General features: G+C 37.9%; 1 long non-coding RNA gene across 4 annotated transcripts in view; it reads left to right on the top strand.

The window, feature by feature from the left end:
* LOC144581708 (uncharacterized) overlaps positions 1-15,839 on the top strand; it is a 187,696-nt gene that overhangs the window by 45,576 nt on the left and 126,281 nt on the right. For 3 of the 4 annotated variants that reach the window (XR_013532802.1, XR_013532801.1, XR_013532800.1), the window contains exons 6-10: positions 462-587; positions 778-857; positions 6,628-6,750; positions 10,661-10,815; positions 11,689-11,797. This is a non-coding gene — a long non-coding RNA (uncharacterized LOC144581708). The remainder of the gene's footprint in view (positions 1-461; positions 588-777; positions 858-6,627; positions 6,751-10,660; positions 10,816-11,688; positions 11,798-15,839) is intronic. The other variant, XR_013532799.1, reaches the window with a different exon arrangement.

The raw sequence follows: 15,839 nt of genomic DNA, 5'->3' as shown, positions 1-15,839 counted from the left end.
AAATTACTCTGAAATTCCTAGAAAACCAAACCAAACCAAAAGCCTCACTATATTTTTTATTTTACCAGGAAATAAACATTTTTCCCTAGTCATATTTAGGTTGTGGTGAGAGTTAAATAATATGTATGACATGAGAGAACATTGTTTACCATAAATCTTTGTATAGACACTCCTATTTTATTAGCTATTTTCAGACTATCAGAAACTAATATTTCCCCTTCATTTCCACAGGCAACAGTGATCCTAGACCAAATTCCTTCTTTTCTCTCTCCAAATTGGTTATGATCACACTTTCTCAGGTTGGTCAACTATATTTAGGCAAGAGGGAAAAGGAGAGACAGGCTGTCACTGGTCAAAAAACACAGATACAAGGGCTTTTCAAGTTAGTCTTGGAGAATTTCATGACATTCCAGGGTTTTTACTGCTTCTGTGAATAAATTGTTTCTCCTGCTCCCATGTAGGAAATGGTTCAGCTTTGGCAAGCCATTTGAGCCTTCATTTCTGCTGTTGAATGTGCCCCTCTCAATTCCATGCGTGGGAAACCAAATTCCCTATGTGGCAGTATGGCAACGTGGAACATTTAAGAAGTGAGTGTATCATGAGTGCTCTGCCCTCATGAATGAATTAATCTACTGATGACTTAATACATTGATGGGTTAATGGATTAATGGGCAATCATGGGAGTGGAACTGGTGGCTTTCTAAGAGGAAGAGAGGCCTGAGTCAGCATGTTAGCATGCTCAGCCCCCTCACTATGTGATGGTCTGCACTGCTGCAGGACTCTGCACAGTCCTCACCAGGAAGAAGGCTCTCACCAGACACTGAGCCATGCCCTTGGACTTCCAAGCCACCTGAATTGTAAGTAATTTCTTTTCTTTATAAATTACGCAGTTTCAGGTGTTCTTTTTTCTTTTTTAAATTATACTGTAAGTTCTGTGGTACATGTGCTGATCTTGCAGGATTGTTGCACAGGTATACACATGCCATTGCGGTTTGCTGCCTCCATCCCCTCCCCGTCATCTACATTAGGTATTTCTCCTAATGTTATCCCACCCCCTGCTATCCCTTCCCTAGCCTCCCCACCCCTCAACAGACCCCAGCATGTGATGTTCCCCTCCCTGTGTCCATGTATACTCATTGTTCAGCACCCACTTATGAGTGAGAACATGCGGTGTTTGGTTTTCTGTTCTTGTGTCAGTGTGCTGAGGATGATGGTTTCCAGATTCATCCATGTCCCTGCCAAGGACATGAACTAATTCATTTTTTATGGCTATATAGTATTCCATGGTGTATATGTGCCATATTTTCTTTATCCACTCTATCATTGATGGGGGTTTGGGTTGGTTCCAAGTCTTTGCTATTGTAAACTGTGCTGCAATGAACATATGTGTGCATGTGTCTTTATGACAGAATGATTTATAATCCTTTGGATATATACCCAGTAGTGGGATTGCTAGGTCAAATGGAATTTCTAGTTCTACATCCTTGAGGAATCGCTACTCTGTCTTCCACAATGGTTGAACAAACTTACATTTGCACCAACAGTGTAAAAGCGTTCCTGTTTCTCCACATCCTCTCCAGCATCTGTTGTCTCCAGATATTTTAATGATCGCCATTCTAATTGGTGTGTGATGGTATCTCAATGTGGTTTTGATTTGCATTTCTCTAATGGTCAGTGATGATGAGCATTTTTTTCATTTTTTTTTTTGGCCATGTAAATGTCTTCTTTTGAAAAGTGTCTGTTCATATCCTTTGCCCACTTTTTGATGGGTCCATTTGTTTTTTACCTGTAAATTTTGTTTTAGTTCTTTGTAAATTCTTGATATTAGCCCTTTGTCAGATGGGTAGCTTGAAAAAATGTTTTCCCATTCTGTTGGTTGCCAGTTCACTCTAATGATTGTTTCTTTTGCTGTGCAGAAGCTCTTAAGTTGAATTAGATCCCATTGGTCTATTTTGATTTCTGTTGCCATTGCTTTTGGTGTTCTAGTAATGAAGTCCTTGCCTATGCCTATGTCCTGAATGATATTTCCTTTGTAACTGAGCACTGTGATCAATCCTCCTAGTACTTTAGCTCACTTATTCCTTATAACAATTCTATTTTACAGTTGAGGAAATGGACTTAGACTAGGAAACTTGCCGAAGGCTTAGGATGAATATATTTCATCTTGAAAGATAGGTGTGATTTGAGCTGTCACTGACAATATCAGACTTTTTATATCAGATTTGATTGATGATAGATGACATAAATTGGGTTCTTAATATGTCAAGAATTTTTCTAAGTGTTATTAACTTATCTTCACAGCAGCATAAGAAGGGAGGTAGATTATTGTATTTTGGAGATGAAAAATGCAGATATTGAGGGGTTTAGTAGTCAGGCCTCAGAGGTCCTGTAGCTAGCTGCTAAAAGACCTTGCCAAAATTTAAACCATGAAAGTCTCTTTAATGGTGTGACTCTCTGCTGATTTGTTTTAGAGTGTTTTCTTTAAAATTAGGTTTGAACCAGGCATGTGATGTGAAGATTATTTAAGATTTCTTTTCCCATTTTGAATAATTTTCTGTGTTTTCCTAGCCAAAGACATTTAATGTTAGTTTTTATTTTGATACAATTGTCTCATCAGTATTTTTACATTACTGTCATCAAAAGGCTGTTGCTGAGATTAATCATGCAATGTGTTTAACTAAAAGATGAAATAAAAGCCACATGTACAGACCAACACACGCAACTGATTTATAAAAAGGTATAGAAACAATTTCATGGAGGAAGGATCTTCTTTTCAACAAATGGTGCTGGAGCAATTGGACATTCGAAAAAAATGCAGCTTGACTAAAGCCTCATACTTTACTGAAAAATTAACTCAAAATAGATCAAAGGCTTAATGATTAAATTTAAGAATATAAAACATTTAGAGAAAAATCAGATAGAGAATATCTTCAGAGCTAGGCAAAGAGTTCTTATTGATTACACCAAAAGGATGATATGTAAAAAAAGGTTTTTTTCATAATGTGGACCTTGAATTAGTCCATTTTCACATTGCTAATAAAGGCATACCAGAAACTGGGCAATTTACAAAAGAAAGAGATTTAATGGACTCACAGTTTTATGTGGCTGGGGAGGCCTCACAATCATGGTGAAAGGCAAGGAGGAGCAAGTCGCTTCTTACATGGATGGCAGCAGGCAAAGAAAAGGCTTGGGACAGGGTAACTACCCCTCATTGAACCATCAGATATCGTGAGACTTATTTACTCTCATGAGAACAGCATGGAAAAGACTCACCCTCATGATTCAATAACCTCCCACCAGGCTTCTCACACAACACGGGGGAATTCAAGATGAGATCTGGATGAGGACACAGCTAAACCGTATCAGACCTCATCAAAATAACAAAGTGCTCTGTGAAAAACCCTGTTAAGAGAATGAAAAGATAGTGAGAGACAATATTTTAAACCCATAGAGGACAAAGAGATTGAATCTGGAATATATAAAGAATTCTTGATAGTCAACAGTTTTAAAAATACAAAATGATCAAAAGACAGACATGTTTCCAAAGGGAAGATGTGGATCGCAAATAAGCGCAAGAAAAGGTGTTCAGAATCATTTGCCATTAGGAAATTTCACATTCACACTACAGTGAGACCACTGAAAACCTATCAGGGTGGCTAAAATTAAAAGTAGTGGGCGGGGCATGGTAATCCCAGCACTTTGGGAGGCCAAGGTGGGTGGCTCACCTGATGTCAGGAGTTTCAGATCAGCCTGGCCAACACGGTGAAACCACATCTCTACTAAAAATACAAAAATTAGCTGAGTGTGGTGGCTGGTGCCTGTAATCACAGCTACTTGGGAGGTTGAGGCAGGAGAATGTCTTGAACCTGGGAAGCGGAGGTTGCAGTGAGCATACATCATGCATTGCACTCTAGCCTTGGCAACAGAGTGAGACTTTGTCTAGAAAAAAAAAATAGTGCTAACACTAAATGCTGATGATAATGCCAAGAATTAGAATCTCTTTAACTTTATGTGAATCAAAAATGATAGAATCACCCAGGAAGCAGTTTGGCAGTTCTTAATAGAAATATATGTACTGTTTTGTAACTTCTTATGCATCTGTATTTCAAATAAAAAAGAAAGTACCTGTCAAACAAAGTAAGGTAAGAATGGCTTGTTATATTTATCATTTTGTTATGTTGTTTAAAATATCATTGATAATGTACTCATAGGTGATGTGTGTACTTATTTTTTAAAAAGTTTTTGTCTCCAGCTGCTTCATATTAAAATGTCTGAAACATTCTAGCAATTCAAGAATAAAAATTTTCTTTAAAATGTTAGTCATGACCTAGCAAAATGCTTTTTTTGGAAAAATTCTAAGAAACCACTGGGTGGCAGTAAAGGCTTGGGATTTTGTTCATTTGCCTGTTTTTTTTTTTTTTTTTTTTGGAAAGGGGAGAAAATAAGGAACTAATTTGGTTCTGCTTTTAGCAAATAAAAAACCCTGTAATGATAGATATTATTGGTGGTTGGCGAGGTGTAAGCTGCTAATCCAGTCATTAAGAAATAATATTGGTAAAGTTAAAGCAAAAAATAACACACACTCTAAGGGATCAGATGCAGAATAAAACTCTGTAAAAATAAACCTTGGGCCAGCAGTCCAGGAGACGGACAATTTTAGAGAAAAAAAGAGTTTGGCATTTAGTGTTGTAATGGCATGTGGGATTTTCTGGTTCAAAATTTTACTGGCTTTCAGAAAGTCTAAGCAACTCCTTTATTTTTCAGCTTCCTCCTGTAACCTGGTTGCCTGATCCAGGGACTCAGCTCCCTCCCAGATTTGATGTTCCCCAAGGTTCTTGGCCTCTCTTGCCCCAAGAATGGGGGAAGGGGCCCTGGAGGTGCAGAGAGCTTACCATTCAAGTAAATATCGGACCCAAAGAGTTAGCAGAGAGTGATTTATTAAGCAGACAGAGAGAAACAGAAGGACAGAGAGCTCCCATGGCCCATGCTGCCATGGGAGGAGAATCCCGTGGGGATATCCGCACAGGTAGAGAGGTAAAGACTGCTCCCATCTTGTTGCCAGAGGGCATCCCAGAGAGGGAAATTCTTATAGGTAAGGGAGCAGGGGCATTTTAACCCCGGAGTTATTCCCTCCTCATTCATGTTCTTGTCCAATGAGAGGAATTCTTGCAAACTTCCTCTGGAGTGATTGATCTTCAGCTCAGAACCCAGATTGGCTGCTTAGGCCCATGACAAAGCCCCTCCTCCCAGGGCTTCTGGGGGGCTTTCTGAAGAACGAAGCTCACCTGGAATTTCTACTTAGCCCATGTGTAGGAAAGTTAGACAAAGAACTTTACCTTTGAAACCCCTCTGGTCCCCGATGGGGGTGTAGATGGAGGTATGGCGTTGGGAAATTCTTTCCTTTGAAACACAGGCAATTTTCCTTAACACAGTCTCTTTCACTGGGGCTAACAGTGAATTAGACAAAATCAAACTGCTCTTTATTTCTTATTTGGGAAATAGTCTTTTGCTTTTAAATTTATAGATGAAAGTAATCCAGAATATGAGGAAAATTATAGATTCTCCTCTATAGGAGACAGAATATATCACATTTTAAAATATGGTATCACATTTCAAAGTACTTAATGTCTTTTCATCTTGACAAAGCTGAGAGAAAATCTCTATACAACCTAGTGCATTTTTCATAAAATTTACTTGCCAGGAGCAAATTAAGACACTGACTTTAAATAGCAAGTTTGAAGAGATCCTATGCTTTTCTTCACAGCTTCACCTCATGAATACATCTCATTCTAAATATACAGTCATCAAGGATGAGGCACTTATTTGCCTATGTTACTGTTCTTTTGTGTCATCATAATGTCAGGTAAAATAAAACAATTGATATTAGATCTGGCCCTACCCAGGTAAAGACACATTCAAAGTCTCTGCTGAATATTTGCAACAGTATTATCAAAACAGATTTCCAGGTGAATCAGGCATCAAAACAATTTACAACCAAAAGGTCCAGTTTTTAGTCTGTCTTCTAAACCTTATGGCTGCAGGGCAATGAGGATGGAGCAGAATGTCTGTAATGAGACAGCTACAGGGAGGTAGGGATAATAATGCATCGTATCATTGTGTGATTTGAGTGTGAAATGCCATGAGAAAGCTTAGCACTGTTCCCATCTCAGCAAACGCCGAGTCATTCCTCTCTGCAGTGAGTACATGGTTGAGGTTAGAAACTAATAATGCATAGTCAACTCTTAGCACAGCAGACTGTTTAAAGATAAAGAGGTAATATTAAAGCCTTGGTAGAGAGATAAATCTAATATTTCCTCATTTATTCTTATTTACTTTGTCTACATCAGCAAATTTAAGAAATATGGTTTTCATAATGTAGTCATACATTATCCGCTTTCTATGGAAATAGCAAATTAAGCTTTCTGAGGACTGTGGATGTTCATAAGATCTGTTTTTTCTCTAGAAGCATAAGATTGATTATTTTTTCTTTAGTTCTGTGAGTCAACCATAAAATAGTTAATTCACAAATAATATGACTAAGTCTACTATAATTGTTTGGTAACAAGATGAAGCAATTAAAGTGTCCTCACCGCTTCAACATTGGTTAACTTTCTACTTTTTCCTTAGCTTTGATCACAACATTATCTTTGATTTGAAGACTGAAATGCTTCCTGAAGAAAATTCTCTGGAGACACCAAGGCCAATGAAGAGAGAGTGACAATTGACAGTGATTCTTAAAAATCCATTGGGGTATACACCTTTTTTTCAAAAATATGTTAAAGCATTTAAAAACCTTGCATAAAATGTATTTTTCATTTCTCTTCACTCTGCTGACCTCTATTCCTACGTTTTCAACTCCTACATTTTTCTGTTTGTCTTTTGCTTGTGAATTTGTCACTTAACATCCCGTCACTGGTTCAGGTGAATCTTTTGGAGAGGACATGTAATACAGATAGCTGCAAACAAGCATTCAGAGAATCTGGCCTTGGCACTCAAAGTATAGGTGTTACTTTTATGAAGATTTCAGGGTTAAATATTATATTTAAATAAAGCTATGACCTTACCCAGGTGATTAGAAGCTGCCTTTTCTTGAAATTGGTCTCTACAATCTCCTAGCAACAACATTTAAGTGACTTTTTTTTTAAAATTCTTTTAGGAAAAGTGATGGAGGAGTAGATTAATATTTTACTGTTGCTGTTAATTTGAGTGCTATGTGCAGCATCTGTACCCTAAAGCAGCACATTCCTGAGAAATTGCCTGAATCTTTGCATGAAAAGAAATTGTCCACTACATCATAAAGAGGCCCTTTGGAACTGCACTTACAGCAAATTTCAATACTTTATGTCTTAAAATTGTACTGTGATAGATAAGTCAGAGCATTCCCCTGACAAGTGTTTGATGGCAGTGACCTGATTGCCAGGACTTGTAATTTACATGGAACCTATCTTGGATTGTTTCTTAAACAGCATCACATTTGTGAAAGGAAAAGAAAATTGGGGGTTACCAAAGAAGCTAAAGGGAAGAGTCAAGCTGGGAACTACTTAGGGCAAATCTGCCTCCAGTTCTATTCAAAGTCATCCCTCTGCTCACTGAGATAAATGCTTATCTGATTGTCTCCTTTGAAAAGGCTAATCAAAAACTCAAAAGATGCAACCATTTGTCTCTCACCTACCTGTGACCTGGAAGCTCCCTCCCTGTTTGAGTTGTCCAGCCTTTCCAGAGAGAACCGATGTACATCTTACCTGCATTGATTAATATCTCATGTCTTCCTAAAATGTATAAAACCAAGCTGTGCCCTGACCACAGTGGGCACATGTCATCATGACCTCCTGAGGCTGTGTTATGGGCAAGCATCCTCAATAGTATAATCAGCTATAAAACTCCAACAGGCGCTCTTGAATGCAGTTTTCTGATAACTTTGGACACTATGACATCGGAATAGAGGAAAAACTCAGGACTCATGGAGAGCTGAAATGTTCATAAATATCAAGCAGAACAGGAATTAACTGCATGGACTGAACTAATAGATGACCAAAGTAATTGTTTTGACTTTTTGCTTAAAATGTTACTAGTTCTTTGTTTTGTTTTTCAGAGTCAAGGAAACAGTCTTTTGAGCTACCAACAGTTTTTAACAATTAAGTATACTCCTATGAACAAAATTTGGAGCATATTTGTTTCTCTCTATCTGATTTCTCCAGAATTTGGAAACTATTTATGAGTATTCTTAATTTATGGCAATATAGTTATTTGCATAAGTGCAAGAAGAATCTGTTTTCATTTGTAACAGGACACAATTAGAGAAACTGGATATTTTACCAAGGCTTTGACTGGAATGGAGTGTCTTCCTTTAAGGAATCAAACTTGACTTATATAACCAATAAAAACCTCTTGAGAAAACTGGCCCCATACCTTGTCTACATGGTCCCTGTACAGAGTTCCTGACCTGTGATAAGTAAAGAACATCACTTTCTGACAGACCCAGGAACCCCAAATTATCTTGGGACCTCAAGAAGAGAAGAATTCACCCAACTCACACATATTTGATGGTACACACATGATGGCTGGGCGTGGCTTTACATAAATCTTATCTGAGATTCCTTCTATGGAACAAACTTCCATCAAAGCCAATTTGTATTTATTTATTATTATTATTTTTGAGATGGAAGTTCACCCTTGTCACCCAGGCTGGAGTGCAATGGAGCAATCTTGGCTCACTGCAACCTCTGCCTCCTGGGTTCAAGTGAGTCTCCTGCCTCAGCCTCCCAAGTAGCTGTGACTACAGGCACCCACCATCATACACAGCTATTTTTGCATTTTTAGTAGAGATGGGGTTTTACCATGTTGGCCAGGCTGGTCTTGAACTCCTGATCTCAGGTAATCTGTTCACCTTGGCCTCCCAAAGTGCTGGGATTACAAGCATGAACCACTGTGCCTGGCCAGTCAAAACTAAATTAACAAGCCTATATGAGAAATAATTATTCTTGCTGCACTTTATACAAATAATCTGGCCAGGTATAATAAAACAAGTGGGTTCTACCATGATTTGTTTTTAGTAAACATGGGAAACTGGAGAGAGAAAAATTATGTTTTAAAAACTATCGTACACCTGTTGTTGGATTCTAGTCTTGCCTAATGTTTTTCAGTTTTTATTATTTTGAACAGTTTGGAATGAATTCTAATTTTTTCTGACTACAAGTCTCCAAAATAGTGTTTTCAATTTTTCTACTTCTTTCTTTTCCCTTTCCCCTGCATGTTTCCTATTTTGAAATCACCAAGAACATAGGTGTGCTTTCTTAAAGCCCCTCCATCTGAATCTGGACAACTTAAACTTTAGAAGAAAATAACAGCAACCTATCTACCTGCACAAACCACTTTCATACCTGCCTACTGATGTATGGGATTCTGAGGAATGTGACCCTTATGGATTTTCCAGGATTGTTATTTTGTTTGTTGTTATTTTTCTCTCTTCCTCTCCCTAGTTTCTCTTCATATGAATTGTGACTTCTCAACCTTCTAAAATGGGCTTTTCTACTAGCTTGGCATTTACTAGGAATAAACCATTCTAGCCACGACACATCAGACAAAACCTGACACCAGAGACTCATTTTCTTCTAAAATTCTTTCACCAAAAGATTTTTAAAAGAAAGGAGTTGGGGGCAGAATGCCTGCTAGATATGAGATGTGAAAGCCATATAGCTTCTTTATATCTCAGTTTCCTTGTGGCTACATTATTAAATGTGTATACTACTATTTACTAGGCTGCAGCAGCGATCAAATGGGAAAATTTGTTGAAGGTACTTAGCATAGTATATGTCATGAAGTAACTTATTGTCTTTTACATAGTGCATGTTTTTTGAGGCATTGGTTGCTAAAGTAGTAATTTTTGGCCAGCACCTGGGTCCAGGTTACCTGAGGCTTTGCCATTAGGAGTGTGATCAGAGGAGCAGCAGCACTGGCCTTATCTAGGAGCTACTTAGATCTACAAAATCTCAATCACAGTTTCTGGCCTAGGCCTACTGAACAGAGACTTGCAATGTAGCAAGATTCTGCAATGATTTTTTTTTATGCACATGAGATTTTTGAGATGCACTTAAACATAGGGTATTTTCTCATTCTTATTGGCCTCTATAATAGGTAAGTCAGCTTACTTTCTCCCTTTCTAGCCATTGTACTATCCCCCTGTGTCTCAATACACATAGATACACAAGGCACATACGTACATCTATATATGTGTTTGTATGTGAATTTATATGTTTAGTCATTATATGTATGCTTTGTGTGAGGCAGTATGATAAAAACTTAGGTTTGGGCTGGACACGGTGGCTCATGCCTGTAATCCCAGCACTTTGGGAGGCCGAGGCAGGTGGATCACGAAGTCAAAAGATTGAGACCATCCTGGTCAACATGGTGAAACCCTGTCTCTACTAAAAATACAAAAAATCAGCTGGGCATGGTGGCGCGTGCCTGTAATCCCAGATACTCAGGAAGCTGAGGCAGGAGAATTGCCTGAACCCAGGAGGTGGAGGTTGCGGTGAGCCGAGATCGTGCCATTGCACTCCAGCCTGGGTAAGAAGAGCGAAAACTCCATCTCAAAACAAAACAAAACAACAACAAAAAAATTTAGGTTTGTTAGTGAACAAGATTGTCTTTACTCTCCTAGAATTTGAAATCACTGGAGGACAAGCATCATGAAGAAAAGTGGAATCCCTCTGAGGACATAAAGTTGAACCAGGAATAGGTAGCAGAAGGATTCACAAGAAAGAAGGTAGACATCCCACCTGAAATTCATGAATTGGTTGTTCTGCATAGCCAGTGGTAAGATTGATTTGCAGTCTCAGCCTCATGACATTAAAAATGTATTTCCATGAACTTGTGGAATCCTGTGAATCCACGGGTTGTCAGTTGAATCAGTTCATTCAATAATTCTTGAGGTTTCTTGGTCTAGACTAAATTCACTTTGGTGTGAGCTCAAAGGAGTCTCTAATTGTTCCCTTAGAAGATTTCGTTTATAGCCTCTCCTCCTAAACTATACTAAGTGAATGGAATTAAGAACTCTCAAAGGGAAGCTTGCTAATTAGAGCTTATTTATTACCAAGCTTTGTAATCATACAGATTACTATTATCATATCATAGATTTCAAATATATGCTAATATCAATAATTATTCATTAGATACTAGTAGATTATTATTCAACAGTCAATAACACATTATAAAAATATGTGATTATTATAATTTGTAATGTTATTCATGCATCATAATCAGATTTGTGAATGGCTTTGATTTTCTATTCCAAGACATAATAAAAAGTCTAAAGCTTGAGCTTTCCTCACTGATGTGATTCCTCAGTTGATTGTTCCTCTATTCTGTAGCCTGATCTCTGATCCCGGAAGTTACTTACCAGGAGGTCAGTACATAAATGAGTTTCATAAAATTCTCCAAACTGAATAGGACTTTGTCTCATATTGCATTGTTACACAGAGATTTGACATTTTTAAAACCTCCGATATCAGAGAAATAAGGAAGCACATTTGTTAACCTAAGAAAAGTAACCTTTTTTGATGGGCTGAGGAAGTTAAGGAAACTGTCTTTGGCTCTCCATGGGTGTGTTGACTGGTTTACACGCTTGCATTTACTTTTAAATTGTGTGCATATTGAAGTCTTCTCTCTCTCTATGGCTTTTATTCACAGCAAAGCATACGGACCACTTTGAGGGGTGTACTGATTCATGAGCATTTGCTTTCCAGTACTCAAAAATCCTATCTGGACACCATACCACCATATGAGAGAAGCTTATGAGGTAAGTACTGTCATTATTACCATTTTTTAAGAGAGGATACTAAAGCTCAGTAGTGTTTATCACTTGAGCTTGTGATGAAATGTTTTACCCAAAAGAGGCTGCATAGTCCAAACACTTAAATACATCCAGTAAAGATTCACCTAGATTAATTGCTTTTTACCCAGTCTGAAGGTGATGAAGGATAGCCCAGTTTTCTTTGGGAATATTTTATCTGACCACATTTTTTTTTTCAGCTACGCATATTCTTAGCTGTCTTTTGTCTGAATTAGTATGGAATTGAAATTTTATTTCATTTACAGCAGTTTTATTGTGATATTACTTCCATACCACACAATTCACTCACTTAAAGTACAAACTTCAAGATTTTTAAATGTATCATTCCATTTATTTTATTTTCTTAATTTTTAAAATATATTATTGACACATAATAATTACACATATTCATGGGGTACAATGTGATGTTTCAATATATTATATAATGACCAAATCAGGGTAATGACAATATCTACCACTTTAGACATTGATTGTTTCCTTGTGGTGATAATAGGGTTAGAATCTTCCTTCTCTTCTAGCTGTCATGAAGTGTATACTATGTTGTTATTTGCTGTGGTCACTCTATTGTGTGATAGAACACCAGGACTTACTCTCCTGGTCTCACTGAGCTGGTATTATCAATTTTTAAGGAATCCTGCTCTGATTTAATTTAGTCACTGGACAGGGAATATCATTTATTTTTCTTTTTATTTCTATATAATTTATTTTGTCTTTTTATCACCTTGCTAAAAGATCACCCGCTTGCTAGCTATGTAAACCTGGGCAGGTTACTTACCAGTTCTGAATCTCAATGTCCTCGTCTATAAAATGGGGTACATAACAATAATACATGCATTATAGTGTTATAATAAATTATGAGTTAATTTTTAAAAAGTTACTATAACAGTGCTTGACATATAATAAGAGCTATGTGTTTGCCAAGAAAAAAATAAAGAGGGATAATATATCCAGAAAATTAGCTTAATTTTTTTCTAGATAATTTCTAATTAACTTTCTTCAATTACGAGAAATTGAAATAGCTGGGTGCAGTGGCTCTGGGAGCTGAGGTGGGCAGATAGCTTTAGACCAGAAGTTTGAGATCAGCCTGGGCAACATGGTGAACCTCTCTGACACCACGTCTCTACCAAATAATACAAAAATTAGCCACAGGTGGTGATGTACTGTAGTCCCAGCTGCTTGGGAGGCTAAAGTGAGAGGATTACTCAAGCCCCAGAGGTTGAGGCTTCAGTGAGCTGAGATTGTACCAGCATACTCCAGCCTGGGCAACAGAGAGAGAGAGAGAGAGAGAGAGAGAGAGAGAGAGAGAGAAAGAAATTTAAAAATCAAAATACAAAATCCTGGCCCCTTAGTAGAAAAATCAACATTGTTTTTTTTAGAACTATTTTCAAGGGCTTATTGGAATGGTACCCTAGGGCTCAAAACCCTTCCCTTCTAGGTCATAATTCTCCAACACGGTGTCAGTTATTCAAGGGCTAGGCATAACAGAGAGTCTTCCAGAAAGTTGGTGACTGATAAATGCTGCCTGAATTAATGAACACTTCATTCACTCTTTCTCAGTAATTCTCCTGGAATTCTCAGCTTGGTCAAACACCCACTTTGCCAGATGTCCCTAGTTAGTCCGGATCCTTGTGAGCACAGTTGTCAACCACAACATCACTGTGGTGAGAGAATTCTGACATAATTCGGAGTGCCTGGAAGAGGCAGAGGTTGATAGACTGTAACTTCCAGAAACCGTACCACCAACTTCTGTGTCTTCCAGTTAAATAATTTGAAATAAATTTTTGACAATGAGATGATGGCTTCAGTATCCTGTTTGTATTATCATGAAGAAGCACACCAAAGTATCTCATGCAAAAATATAATAATAGGATAATCCCTGGAATTTTAAACCATTTTGTCCAATGAGTAGATTTTTTAAAAAAGATATTTCTAGAGAAATTTAATATTTAAAAAACATTGTTCAGCACATGCTTATTGAACAATCAGCAAGATAAAATAATCTGTTGTTCACATTCAAACCATTTTTTGAAAATTATAGGTAAGTATTTAAAAAATATTGCCATTGTTTTAAAAGTATTTGTTGATGACCTGTGTTCTTAGGAAGATATGCACTTAGCATATGAGTGTTCACGAATTTTAGTATCATCATTATTATTACTGTTATTACTGGTATTCACATCTTTAATCCCCTTCATTCCTCACCCTTCCACTTCTCATCATCATCCTTTTTGGTCTCATTGCAATCTTCCATGGCTTGCTCAAAGCCTGGCTTTTGGACTCATGCTGCTCCCTAGGCCTCCAAGTCCGGCAAGGGTTTTCTACTGAAGTTTGCTGCCAGAAACCAAGCCTTAAAAATACATCATCACTTCCTCTAACCAGTAGCTAAATGGGATCAGCACAACTAACCCCACAGCCACTCTGCACACACTTTAACTTCTACTGAAGTTATGGCAGCTGTGTCTCCAGCATTGTGTCTAACAGAGTCATGGGAGGAAGATGAAGAAAATGTGGGAAGAGTGAAGTAGGGAGAAAGTTGATACAGTTTTGAATGAAAGCAGAGTAAAGGTGGGTGAATGAATAAGAGAAGAAATCTGTTCCCTACTGAGGCTAAGGTCAGTGGTGCAGAAAAATATGTGGAAAGATGTAAGGGCCTAGTGAAGTAAACATGGGCACAATCTCTTTTTTCCTAAGACTCTTTCAGTTTTCCTTTAATTAAGTGATTTTCTTTTTGAAAATGACATCTCAGAAAATTGTCTTTTTTTATGACATTCTTGTTAGTTCTCTAGGATATGATACTGATATGAGAAAATCTATAGTAAGATGTATTATGAGACTAAGGAAATCCAGTGGTTTTCTATTTTCTTTTGACTATTAACTGTGGTGGCTGCACTCTATGATGAAAATCGATGATACTGTGGATAACACAGGATAATGACAATATTTAAATTATGGCCTTTTTTTGGGGGATGGAGTCTCGCTCTTGTGGCCCAGGCTGGGGTGCAGTGGCGCCATCTGGGCTCACTGCAGCCTCCACCTCCCAGGTTCAAGCAATTCTTCTGCCTCACTCTCCCAAGTTGCTGGGATTACAGGCGTGTACCACCATGCCTGGATAATTTTCGTATCTTTAATAGAGACGAGGTTTCACCAACCATGTTGGCCATGCTGGTTCTGAACTCCTGACCTCGTGATCTACCTACCTCAGCTTTCCAAAGTGCTGGGATTGCAGACACGAGCCACTGCGCCCAGCCTGTTTTGAAAAATGTTGTTGATGTTCTGGGTTTCTGTGAAGACATGCACTTAGCCTATGAGTGCTGATGAGGTAAAGCATGTTTGTTCTCAATGCCTGTATTTGCTTTGCAGGGCTGCCTTAACAAACTACTACAGACTGGATGGGTTAAACAGTGGCAGTTTATTGTTTCAGAGGTCCAGATCTGGGATGTCTCAGACGAAGGTTTGGGCAAGGTTGGTTCCTTCTGAAGGTTATGGAGAATCTTTCGTGCCTGTCTCCTAGCTTCTGGTGGTTTCCCTACAATCTTTAGCTTATGGAAGCATCACCCATGTCTGCCTTCATCTTCATATGGCATTCTCCCTGCATGTATGTCTGTGTCCAAATTTCCACTTTTTGTAAGAACACTGGATGAGAGGCCTACTCTCCTCCATTGTGATTTCATCTTAAGCAGTTATATCTGCAACCACACTATTTCCAAATACGGTCACATTGTGAGGTACTGGGAATTAGGACTTCAAAATATGAATTTTAAGGGGACACCATTCTATCCATAACAGTGCCAGTTTGGGAAAATTTAATTTAATTTACTGTTCTTGGAAACCTATCATTTAGGTTGAGTGTTCCTTCTGAAATAGGACTTCTTAATGAATGAAGCCCATTAACTTGAAAACTTTTCATTGACAAAGTACAAGTTCTAAGCTACCTACATAAAAGCTTTCACATGTATCTCATATGGTAAAACCTACCTACATGAAGTGA

The sequence above is a fragment of the Callithrix jacchus genome, chromosome 3, assembly GCF_049354715.1.
Source record: "Callithrix jacchus isolate 240 chromosome 3, calJac240_pri, whole genome shotgun sequence".
NCBI lineage: Eukaryota > Metazoa > Chordata > Mammalia > Primates > Cebidae > Callithrix > Callithrix jacchus.
Note: the sequence above shows the minus strand (reverse complement) of the source record. Positions and strands in the feature narration are given on the sequence as shown.